The sequence below is a fragment of the Leptinotarsa decemlineata genome, unplaced genomic scaffold (genome assembly GCF_025532065.1).
Source record: "Leptinotarsa decemlineata unplaced genomic scaffold, Ldec_3_MD MMD2_tig00026375_RagTag_RagTag, whole genome shotgun sequence".
Taxonomy (NCBI): Eukaryota; Metazoa; Arthropoda; class Insecta; order Coleoptera; family Chrysomelidae; genus Leptinotarsa; species Leptinotarsa decemlineata.
Window position 1 is genome coordinate 3,212,532 of NW_027412711.1, and position 13,606 is coordinate 3,226,137.

The window sequence follows — 13,606 nt, forward strand, 5'->3', positions numbered from 1 at the left end:
CTTCTTCTTAGTTGACCTCATCTCCCCGTTAAGGTATCGAATATGAAATCTGAAGTTTTCACGGATAGGAATATGCTGAATTGGTTTATTCGGGTATTTGATCCGTGAGTTACAGTTCGATAACCTCTTACATCAGCAGGATATTGTTCGATGACCCGAAGACGACATCAATTATTTTGCTGATATCTGCAAAGTCGGCAATAATTTATATATAAATAGGTTCAATTGATTTGTAATAGCCAGTACTTATATTTCATAGTTATTAGTTGTTACTCTGTTCAAATAAAAAGTTTTTAAAACCCTGTTGTGTGAACGAGAAATATAATTGGCGCAGTCGGTAGGATAGTGGAAGAGTCCTTAGAAGATCCTCGTCGTTCTCAAACGTTTATCCACTATTCTCCCGAACCAAGTTCCACCGAGAAGCAAGTACTCCAGGAAGAATTCCGGCCGTAGACAAGAATACCTCTTCACTATCGTCCGTCAAGGAATATCTACATAGAAATAAGTTTTTGGTGACAGAATATGCAACGAGCCATCATCGTCATCCTGTAAGCATAAATGAACTCAACTTCATCAATTGCAAATACTATTTTACGTCCCCCTACCTTAGTTTTACCAAATTCACCTTCAAGTATCAATTCTCGCTCATCCATTATTCCTCAAACAATTGACCAACCTTTAAATCCCATCAACATGGCAAAACAATTCGACCTGAAGAATTTTTGGATTGTACCCGAATACGATGGAAGCCCAAATGAATTATACCAATTCATCAACGTATCAACAATGATTCTGAACGAATATTGGAATACTGAAGACCCCGGTTGTTTTCAGAACCATATATTGATACAAGGACTACTCAACAAGCTACGAGGCAGAGCCAAAGACGTCATCTCAGTTTATGGATGTAGTGACTGGAACAGCATCAAAGGAACTCTAATCCAAAACTTCGCCGACCAACGGAATGAAAATTCCTTAACAAGAGATTTGGTAAACCTGCGACAAGACCAGAACGAAACACCACAACGTTTCTACGAAAAAGTCATGGGACTTTTAAACACAATATCAAACTATATCGAATTACACACCGCCGATGATACGATAAAGATCAGCAAGAAAAATTTCTTTCAACAACAAGCTCTAACAACATTCCTAGCCGGACTACGAGAGCCAATGGGATCCACCATAAGAGCAATGAAACCAATAGACTTGGCAACAGCAATGCAGTACATCCAAGAAGAAAACAATATCCGTTATCTACAAAGGACGTTTGGACCCCCACAAGTCCCCAAGAAACCACTCCAGACCCAGCAAAAAACTGCAAATCACCAATATGCCCAACAATCAATACCACAGCGGATGTACCAACCCATGCAACACTTTCAACGACCCGGACAACAACAACCTCATCAGGCAATGGGACTCCAACCACAATTTCAACAACCGACCTTCAGACCACATTGGCAACCAAATACGCAACAGAAACAGATGTGGCCTTCAGTCCAACCACAACGTTTTGGACAGAATCAACCAAACAGGCAGATCGGACAAGAACCAACACCAATGAGCATCAGTACCAGAAATACTTATGGAGCACCAACGAGGAGCATGAGAACCCAACCTCAGGCAAGACCAAATTTCAATCCAGCTCCCATGTTCAACATTGAGCAACATGACGAATACTTTGGATATGAAGCAAACCCCTATTACATTGAAGAAACCTGCTCTTATCCCAATCAAGAACCGACTGAAGAATTCCAGGTTCAAGAAGACCAACAGGAACCAGATGTAAATTTTCCATTGGATCCAGGACAAAACCAAGAAACATAGTGGAACTGCATACATTCGACGATAAGAGAGAACTTCCTTATATAACCATTGCAAATCCTCCCCTCAAACTCCTCATTGACACCGGATCAACAAAATCCTTTCTCAATCCTGAATTAGCTTTCCAATATTACAAGGATTGCATCAAAAAAGATCCCTTCGTCGTCACTTCCATTTTCCAAAACTATTCTCAAGATTACAGTGCAGAAATCCCCATATTTCCTGAGTTTAACTCAAACGGCATTCTGAAATTCTACCTCTTCAAATTCCACAAAACTTTTGATGGCCTCATTGGACTCGACAACCTGAAATTTCTCAAAGCTGAACTGAATTTTCCTGAATCCTCCCTTTAACCGAATACTCCTCTCTCCCAATCCAGTACTACGAAACCAATAAGACCCAGTTCTACTCTATTCAATTGGAGCCAGACAGCGTGACCCAAGTACGACTACCGGTGAAGGAGAAGAATGGAACTATCATGATACCAAGACAGAAACTGCAAGGCGCTTACATCCGTGAAGCTCTCACTGATGCCCGTGATCATCTAGCCTGGACGGAAATTGTCAACTTCAGTCCAGATAAACTCCAAATCGTTCTAGCCGAATCAGTATGCAGCAGCCCAATAAATCTTCAAGAGCATCATATCTATTCTGCTGACATAATCCCATCAGGAAACAGAGACCCAATCAACAACATGGATGATCTAATCAGAACAGACCACCTGAATCCAGAAGAGGAGATGCATATCAGAAAATTATGCAGAAGATATGCTGATATTTTTCACCATCCAGATTCCTCACTCACATTCACCAATCAGGTCAAACACCATATAAAAACCAGAGACGAAATCCCAGTCTACACAAAATCATACCGATATCCGTATGTACACAAGGAAGAAGTCAAGAAGCAAATAACTTCGTTATTGGACCAAGGAATCATCAGACCTAGCCAATCTCCCTGGTCCTCACCAATTTGGGTCGTTCCAAAAAAACTGGACGCCTCTGGAAAAGCAAAATGGCTTATCGTTGTGGATTTCCGCAAAGTCAACGAGAAGACAATCGACGACCGCTACCCTATTCCGAACATTTCTGACATCCTCGACAAACTGAGAAGGTGTCAATATTTCACTACCCTGGATTTGGCAAGCGGATTTCACCAAATAGAGATGGCAGAGGAGGACATCCCTAAGACCGCATTCAACGTCGAAAACGGACACTATGAGTACCTGCGTATGCCGTTTGGACTGAAAAATGCTCCAGCGACCTTTCAAAGGGTTATGGACAATGTCCTAGAGGGTCTACAAGGGACTATCTGCTTGGTTTATATGGATGACATAATCATCTTCTCTACATCTCCGCAGGAGCATATGGTCAACCTCACAAAAGTTTTCCAACGTTTACGAGAAACTGGTTTCAAAATACAAGTAGACAAGTGCGAATTCCTGAAAAAAGAAGTCAGCTTTCTGGGACACATCGTCACTCCAAATGGGATAAAACCAAACCCAACAAAAGTCAAAGCAATCATGGACTATCCTGTACCTCGAACTGTCAAAGAGATCAGAGGATTCCTAGGACTCCTAGGGTACTACAGGAAGTTCATCAAGGACTTCGCCAAGACTACCAAACCGTTAACCTCATGTCTCAAGAAAGATGCCCATATAGAGCATACGCCAGAATTCCTAAAATGTGTTCAAACTTGTAAAAACCTGCTTACCAATGAACCACTACTACAGTATCCGGACTTCACAAAGCCCTTTAATCTGACCACAGATGCCAGCAATTTCGCCATAGGAGCCGTTCTGTCCCAAGGACCCATAGGAAAAGACAAGCCAATAGCTTATGCATCCAGGACCCTGAACGAAACTGAAATGAAGTACTCTACCATCGAAAAGGAAATGCTAGCAATAGTTTGGGCCACCAAATATTTCCGACCGTATCTTTTCGGCAGAAAATTCAAAATTCTGTCAGATCACCGTCCCCTCCAGTGGCTCTTCTCCTTGAAGGATCCAAACTCAAAACTGGTCCGATGGCGCCTGAAGCTAGAAGAGTATGACTACGAAGTGGTCTACAAAAAAGGCACAAGCAATACCAACGCCGATGCGCTCTCCAGAATAGAGATACATACAAAAGAGCTCCATGAAGCAAACTACGACGACGACAAGGCATCTCTATTCAACCATCCTCCATCAGAAGTTCCTGAGTCTGCAGATGACATCATCAACGATCTGTTTGAAGATTGCTTTCATCATCATTTTCCTGAAGATAAGGACCCCATACCACAAGAACAAGAAATTCAGAATGAACCCCCAACCGAAGGAGACAAGGAATGCGTGAACCTGAACCCGGAAGTTCCCCAGACGAAGATACTAGTGGCATCACCAACCATACAGCCAGAGAAAGTCCAATATTAGAAATACCAATATCAGAGAAACCTCTCAATGTCTTCAATAACCAAGTCATCTTCAAACGAGTAAGCTATAACCCAGCAAGAACGGTGATAGAAGAAATATTCCCGAATAAAAGAAGATACCATGCTCAGTTGGGAAACGACAATATGGACGAAAATGTTTTTAACTTTTTCAAAGAATATATCAGCCCGGAAAGAAATACGCTTTGATGTTCGAAGATGAAGAACTCTACCCCAGCATGTGCAGAATCTTGAGAGAGACATTCAAGAATTCCTCTTTCGATCTCATAAAATGCAACCGCCTTTTGGAAGATGTCAGTTGCTCAGCTAGACAAAAAGAAATAATCAAGCAGCATCATGAAGGAAAAACAAACCATAGAGGAATCACCGAAACGGAAACTCGGATCAAAAGATTGTATTATTGGCCAATATAAAAAAGGATATCGAAGAAGCTATCAACTTATGCGAAACTTGTCAAATCAACAAGTATGATCGAAGACCAGAGAAGCCAAAGTTCATGCTGACACCTACCCCAACGAAGCCTCTTGAAATAATACACATGGATACCTTTCAGGCTAGTGGACAAAAATTCCTGACGATTGTGGATGCATTTTCAAAATATGGCCAGGCATATCCAATAGAGGGATGTAATGCCATCAACACTCTCAATGCTCTCTTAGTATTCATCAACCATCATGAAATACCACATATGATGGTCACTGATAATGGAACGGAATTCAAAAATGGACTGATCCAAGAATTTGTTGACACACATAAAGTCAACATTCACTATACCACTCCAGAAAACCCTCAGTCAAACGGGATAGTCGAAAGATTCCATTCCACATTGATCGAGCACTTGAGAATATTGAGAGATACGCATAAGAAAAGAGACATCAAAGAACAGATGCTCTATGCCATCCTAGGATACAACAACTCTATCCATTCAGCAACAAGACAGAAACCTATGGATATTCTGAACGGACATCTCAATAGTCAAGACCCATTCGATATCGACATAAGACGAGCCTTGATTAACAACTACGTCCAACAACACAGGGAAAAAACGAAGGAAATATATAGGAAAATCAATGAAGATTTACAGAAACAGAAAACAAATATCATAGAGAAGAGAAACAAGAAAAGAGAAACTCCTATTACCTACAAACCCTGCACCAAAGTGTACACAAGAAAAACAGTGAAAATAAACAAACTGCTACCACCCTTCTTCCCAAAATCCATCCAAAAAGACCAAACAGTAACTGTCGAGACAGAAAATGCAAACGTCCATAAGAAAAATATAAGACATTTGCCTAATAAGATAACTAAATTCTTCGTCCCTTTACAGCCTTCATCTGACGAGAGGACAGGAGATCGAAATCCAGAACCTCAAGACAAATCCAGGACTACTTCCCCTCAAGATGGGACAAGCAAAGATCAAGACTAGTACCCACGACTTCATCCACTACTACGATCTTCAACCCATCCACGAAGATATCTACACATTGTTCCAGTACGAAAGTTATGGTTCTGGAAGGAGTGCATCTGATAAAACTTCCACCAGGTTGTGAGTTCAAAACCAACAACGAAGCCTTCATAAACTCCAAAAGTGTCATATTAGACGAACCCCTCACTTTACCAAATATCAAGACAGCTCACATCAATTCCTCGCTGAAATTCAAACCATTGAAATTAGATAAGATTCCCCTGGATAAACTACAACATCTGACCCTAGAAGAAGATAGGTTACAACTCATCCCAGAAGAAACCAGACAATCTGATAATAGCCATTTCTGGATGACACCCATTTACATTTCAATCACCATCTTCATTCTATACGTAATTTACAGATTGAAAAGGCAAACGAGGGAAGAACCATCCAATGATGATCCACCAGTTCCCGAACACGAAGCATCATCTTCAGTCTTGTTCGTCCCTTACAAGACTTCTCCAGGGGATGGAGAAGTTACAGTTCGATAACCTCTTACATCAGCAGGATATTGTTCGATGACCCGAAGACGACATCAATTATTTTGCTGATATCTGCAAAGTCGGCAATGATTTATATATAAATAGGTTCAATTGATTTGTAATAGCCAGTACTTATATTTCATAGTTATTAGTTGTTACTCTGTTCAAATAAAAAGTTTTTAAAAACCCTTTTGTGTGAACGAGAAATATAATTCGTGTATGTGACATTATCTCTAATTTCACCGACGTTTCGACAAAATCTCATTTGTCATTATCAAGGTGTGCTGTTACGTGTTCAGAAGTTTGTTGACCTTGCTCAACTCACTTCTTACTATAATGGTAAAATGGTATTCGTTATGTGTTCAGAAATAGAGTAGTCCATAAACCCTCTACTACCTACTATTTAAATGTTGTTGAGTTTTACCTGAGTTCTTCTTCTTCTTAGTTGACCTCATCTCCCCGTTAAGGTATCGAATATGAAATCTGAAGTTTTCACGGATAGGAATATGCTGAACTGGTTTTTTCCGGGTATTTGATCCGTGTATGTGACATTATCTCTAATTTCACCGACGTTTCGACAAAATCTCATTTGTCATTATCAAGGTGTGCTGTTACGTGTTCAGAAGTTTGTTGACCTTGCTCAACTCACTTCTTACTATAATGGTAAAATGGTATTCGTCATTTTTTAATGTTTTTCTATCTGTTTTTGAACCATTTTATATTTTATTCTCACGTTAGTAAGTTCTCCATATTTATATATTTCTTACAAGATATATAATCTTATTATTGTAGTTGTCCTGACGAAGGTGTGAAATATACCGAAAGCTTGACATATAACAAAGAGTTTTCTCTATATAACATATAACAACCCAGCTATTGACTGCATATATATATATATATATATATATATATATATATATATATATATATATATAAAAACTATTGGATAGTGGGGTATTGCAGCAAGTAAATGAGTACTCTTTTAAGTTAGTCCAAGCTTTCGGAAAATTTTATTTCCATCATCAGGGAAACTACAATAATATAAGTTTTAAGGTAAAATCAAAAATATTAATTGTTCATGACTTACATCTTATGTGAGGATGGTTACATTGATGTTAAAGAAAAAATGTTGATACATTGGAGAAGATGAAACTTGATACACAATTCTAAATGCTTGAGATTATTTTTTATAAAATATTGTTATTCGTCAGACCGTTATTCATACCATGCGTGCAGGATTCAAATGAACGAGTCTGAGAATAGAACGTTAAAATGCCAGAGTGACATCTGTCAATTGATAAAACTTATAAGCTCTCACTAGGAGTACCAAGTGTACTCTAGTGTATAATGTAAAATTTATGTTTGTAAAATTATTATGAAAGATTAAATTTAAGATATATTATACAATGGAATTGTTTAAATTGATATTGTTTTTGTAAAAGCTTTTATCTAGAGTCAATAAGTAGGAATAAATTTCACTCAAGTGATTAATGTCTGTTTTTTTATTCATACAATTGTTATTTTCAAAAATGTAAGACATTTCTAGAAAGGACCTCTTAACTGAGGTTGATTCAGTGGCTAATACTTTCATTGCGTTATAATTCATAAGGTGGTCCAAATTATTCACATGGTCTGCTAAAGAGCATCTTTCTGGATGTAATCTACAGTCACTTTTGTGCGAAGTAATTCTAGCACCTAATGATCGTGAAGTTTGGCCAATATATATCCTGTCACATGATTGACAAGGAATACTATACACAACATTCACTTGGTTTATTAGAGGGACCTTGTCCTTGACTTTGCTATGGATTGATTTAATGGTAAGTACCGTTTTATTGGCTATTTTAATGTTAGGTAAATTTTGAAAAATCCTAGATAGTTTGGGAGTGATCTCCTTGATAAAAGGTAAGGATGTAAAAATGAATTGGTTGGAGCATCACTAGTTATATTGTCATTGACAGGGAGGGTTAAATTGGAAGTTAAATTATAGTTTTCCAGAGATGTTGGTGTACTGAACAAAATATTATTTATCAAACGGATTGGATAAGAATTTTCTATGAAAAGATTAGCAAGAATTTTAAGATTTTTACTATGGAAGCTTATGTCAGAGATTTTTAGCACTCTATTTTTCAGTTGCTTGACCAAGTTCACTTTCATCGAATGTTTATGATACGATAGGTAGTTCATGTATCTACCTGAGCTGCAAGGTTTTCTGTACCAGTCAATTAAGACTTTGTTATCTGTTGTTCTGATGAACTTTGTATCCAGGAATGGTACTGACTGCAAGTTATCTTCTGTTTCTATCGTAAACTGAATGTATGGGTCGTAACTGTTGAGAGTGTCAAGAATCTCATTGATGCCATCATGAGGCAATGAAACTATGATATCATCTACATATTTTTTCAAAAAATGAGGTTTAAAGGATAATACTGGTAATACTGTGTCCAATACATCATCCATCACATATGTTGCTAATATTGGAGAAATGGATGCTCCCATGGGAGTTCCAAAGGTTTGCTTATAAAATTTGTTATTGAAGGAAAAGTATGTGCTGTTAAAAAGGAAGGTTAATAATTTGGAAAAGGTTTCTTCATCAATGTTACAATGATTACTTATGTTGCTCCAATTCTTATGGATTGATCTCAGACATGCTTCTAAATAGACGTTACTAAATAAGGAGACTACATCCAGACTAGCTATGATATAGTTTGGAGTAAAGTAGTGTTATTAAATTTTTCTGTTACTTCAAATGAATCTTTTATATAGTAGTCATTGTCATATTCATATGCTTTGGTCAAAATACTAGTTAAAAGGGAGGCTAGAGCCTCAGTAGGCGCACCTATAGAGGCTACAATAGGTCTCACCGATAGTGTAGGTTTATGTATTTTGGGTAAAGCATAGAACCTCGGAGCGATACCATTATAGCAAGTAAGTTTCTTTTTTGTTATTTCATCAATATAGTTACTATTTTTAAGTTCTTTAATGAAGGTATTACATTTTCTTTGAATGGAGGTTGTTGGATCTTTATTTAATTCTGTATATGATGTATTATTTAGGATGATCTCATTTGACAAATTTATATACTGTTCTTTTTCCATAACCACTGTGATATTGCCTTTGTCTGAAGAAGTTAAGATTAAATTTGGGTTTTCTTTCAAAAATTTTTTTGACTTTAATAATAAATTTCGAAACACTGTTGTATGGTGAGATGTGTTATGGATATGATTGGTAATAACGTTGGAAGCCCTTGCCATAGTGATATTTCTCTGAGACTGGTCTAGGATATTCGATGTAATATAATCTACATCAGCCAAAATCCTCTTGATAGAAATGTCTTTACCTACTAATTTCTATCAAGAGGATTTTGGCTGATGTAGATTATATTACATCGAATATCCTAGACCAGTCTCAGAGAAATATCACTATGGCAAGGGCTTCCAACGTTATTACCAATCATATCCATAACACATCTCACCATACAACAGTGTTTCGAAATTTATTATTAAAGTCAAAAAAATTTTTGAAAGAAAACCCAAATTTAATCTTAACTTCTTCAGACAAAGGCAATATCACAGTGGTTATGGAAAAAGAACAGTATATAAATTTGTCAAATGAGATCATCCTAAATAATACATCATATACAGAATTAAATAAAGATCCAACAACCTCCATTCAAAGAAAATGTAATACCTTCATTAAAGAACTTAAAAATAGTAACTATATTGATGAAATAACAAAAAAGAAACTTACTTGCTATAATGGTATCGCTCCGAGGTTCTATGCTTTACCCAAAATACATAAACCTACACTATCGGTGAGACCTATTGTAGCCTCTATAGGTGCGCCTACTGAGGCTCTAGCCTCCCTTTTAACTAGTATTTTGACCAAAGCATATGAATATGACAATGACTACTATATAAAAGATTCATTTGAAGTAACAGAAAAATTTAATAACACTACTTTACCTCCAAACTATATCATAGCTAGTCTGGATGTAGTCTCCTTATTTAGTAACGTCTATTTAGAAGCATGTCTGAGATCAATCCATAAGAATTGGAGCAACATAAGTAATCATTGTAACATTGATGAAGAAACCTTTTCCAAATTATTAACCTTCCTTTTTAACAGCACATACTTTTCCTTCAATAACAAATTTTATAAGCAAACCTTTGGAACTCCCATGGGAGCATCCATTTCTCCAATATTAGCAACATATGTGATGGATGATGTATTGGACACAGTATTACCAGTATTATCCTTTAAACCTCATTTTTTGAAAAAATATGTAGATGATATCATAGTTTCATTGCCTCATGATGGCATCAATGAGATTCTTGACACTCTCAACAGTTACGACCCATACATTCAGTTTACGATAGAAACAGAAGATAACTTGCAGTCAGTACCATTCCTGGATACAAAGTTCATCAGAACAACAGATAACAAAGTCTTAATTGACTGGTACAGAAAACCTTGCAGCTCAGGTAGATACATGAACTACCTATCGTATCATAAACATTCGATGAAAGTGAACTTGGTCAAGCAACTGAAAAATAGAGTGCTAAAAATCTCTGACATAAGCTTCCATAGTAAAAATCTTAAAATTCTTGCTAATCTTTTCATAGAAAATTCTTATCCAATCCGTTTGATAAATAATATTTTGTTCAGTACACCAACATCTCTGGAAAACTATAATTTAACTTCCAATTTAACCCTCCCTGTCAATGACAATATAACTAGTGATGCTCCAACCCAATTCATTTTTACATCCTTACCTTTTATCAAGGAGATCACTCCCAAACTATCTAGGATTTTTCAAAATTTACCTAACATTAAAATAGCCAATAAAACGGTACTTACCATTAAATCAATCCATAGCAAAGTCAAGGACAAGGTCCCTCTAATAAACCAAGTGAATGTTGTGTATAGTATTCCTTGTCAATCATGTGACAGGATATATATTGGCCAAACTTCACGATCATTAGGTGCTAGAATTACTTCGCACAAAAGTGACTGTAGATTACATCCAGAAAGATGCTCTTTAGCAGACCATGTGAATAATTTGGACCACCTTATGAATTATAACGCAATGAAAGTATTAGCCACTGAATCAACCTCAGTTAAGAGGTCCTTTCTAGAAATGTCTTACATTTTTGAAAATAACAATTGTATGAATAAAAAAACAGACATTAATCACTTGAGTGAAATTTATTCCTACTTATTGACTCTAGATAAAAGCTTTTACAAAAACAATATCAATTTAAACAATTCCATTGTATAATATATCTTAAATTTAATCTTTCATAATAATTTTACCAAACATAAATTTTACATTATACACTAGAGTACACTTGGTACTCCTAGTGAGAGCTTATAAGTTTTATCAATTGACAGATGTCACTCTGGCATTTTAACGTTCTATTCTCAGACTCGTTCATTTGAATCCTGCACGCATGGTATGAATAACGGTCTGACGAATAACAATATTTTATAAAAAATAATCTCAAGCATTTAGAATTGTGTATCAAGTTTCATCTTCTCCAATGTATCAACATTTTTTCTTTAACATCAATGTAACCATCCTCACATAAGATGTAAGTCATGAACAATTAATATTTTTGATTTTACCTTAAAACTTATATTATTGTAGTTTCCCTGATGATGGAAATAAAATTTTCCGAAAGCTTGGACTAACTTAAAAGAGTACTCATTTACTTGCTGCAATACCCCACTATCCAATAGTTTTTATTCTTAACTAGTCAGCAACGACTACCCTTCCTCTAATTCTACAGGCATGGGGTTCTACCAATCCGTTGGAACTACTTACGGAGACATGACATTGAAGGACGTGAAACTATGGTCCAAAACTAAAATGAAACTAGCCAAAGAGATTAATAGAAAAAGTTTCCTATTACAGTGCAGAAAATTCAATATTCTCCCGAATCACATCACGAATACTACCAGACCGATAGAATCCCTCTTACAAAGACAAGAAGTGTACACCAACTTCAAAGAACAAAATTACAGGTTAGGAATAAAACTTTTGAATATAGAAATTTCGTCAAATCATAAATTGATACAAAAATTGGAAAAGCTTCTGGAGTCACTAAAGAGTAATATAATATCACAAACAGGTGAATTAATTTTTCAAAATTTCATGAGCAGACAACTTAAAGCATATAACAAAATTTTCCATAGAGTCAAATTAAAGAATATCAATAAAATTAATAGTTTAAAACAAACAAATTTAGATTTAAAATTAAAATCAAATCCTAAATGGATTAAGAACATTTCGAACATACCCATCCCTGATGAGGTATCAAAGTTTCTGGCATTAGGCCCCAAATTTAGTATTGAACCATTAGTAGGTAAAGACATTTCTATCAAGAGGATTTTGGCTGATGTAGATTATATTACATCGAATATCCTAGACCAGTCTCAGAGAAATATCACTATGGCAAGGGCTTCCAACGTTATTACCAATCATATCCATAACACATCACCATACAACAGTGTTTCGAAATTTATTATTAAAGTCAAAAAAATTTTTGAAAGAAAACCCAAATTTAATCTTAACTTCTTCAGACAAAGGCAATATCACAGTGGTTATGGAAAAAGAACAGTATATAAATTTGTCAAATGAGATCATCCTAAATAATACATCATATACAGAATTAAATAAAGATCCAACAACCTCCATTCAAAGAAAATGTAATACCTTCATTAAAGAACTTAAAAATAGTAACTATATTGATGAAATAACAAAAAAGAAACTTACTTGCTATAATGGTATCGCTCCGAGGTTCTATGCTTTACCCAAAATACATAAACCTACACTATCGGTGAGACCTATTGTAGCCTCTATAGGTGCGCCTACTGAGGCTCTAGCCTCCCTTTTAACTAGTATTTTGACCAAAGCATATGAATATGACAATGACTACTATATAAAAGATTCATTTGAAGTAACAGAAAAATTTAATAACACTACTTTACCTCCAAACTATATCATAGCTAGTCTGGATGTAGTCTCCTTATTTAGTAACGTCTATTTAGAAGCATGTCTGAGATCAATCCATAAGAATTGGAGCAACATAAGTAATCATTGTAACATTGATGAAGAAACCTTTTCCAAATTATTAACCTTCCTTTTTAACAGCACATACTTTTCCTTCAATAACAAATTTTATAAGCAAACCTTTGGAACTCCCATGGGAGCATCCATTTCTCCAATATTAGCAACATATGTGATGGATGATGTATTGGACACAGTATTACCAGTATTATCCTTTAAACCTCATTTTTTGAAAAAATATGTAGATGATATCATAGTTTCATTGCCTCATGATGGCATCAATGAGATTCTTGACACTCTCAACAGTTACGACCCATACATTCAGTTTAC

At 35.9% G+C, this 13,606-nt stretch overlaps 2 long non-coding RNA genes across 2 annotated transcripts; one reads left to right on the top strand and one right to left on the bottom strand.

The window, feature by feature from the left end:
- The first annotated feature begins 9,556 nt into the window (after positions 1-9,556).
- Positions 9,557-12,115, top strand: LOC141486886 (uncharacterized). Its single transcript, XR_012468094.1, has 2 exons — positions 9,557-11,798; positions 11,855-12,115. It is a non-coding gene; the product is annotated as an uncharacterized lncRNA (long non-coding RNA).
- Positions 11,994-13,280, bottom strand: LOC141486885 (uncharacterized). The gene is made up of 2 exons (XR_012468093.1): positions 13,198-13,280; positions 11,994-12,082 (listed from the first exon to the last, which is right to left on the bottom strand). It is a non-coding gene; the product is annotated as an uncharacterized lncRNA (long non-coding RNA).
- Positions 13,281-13,606: the final 326 nt, after the last annotated feature.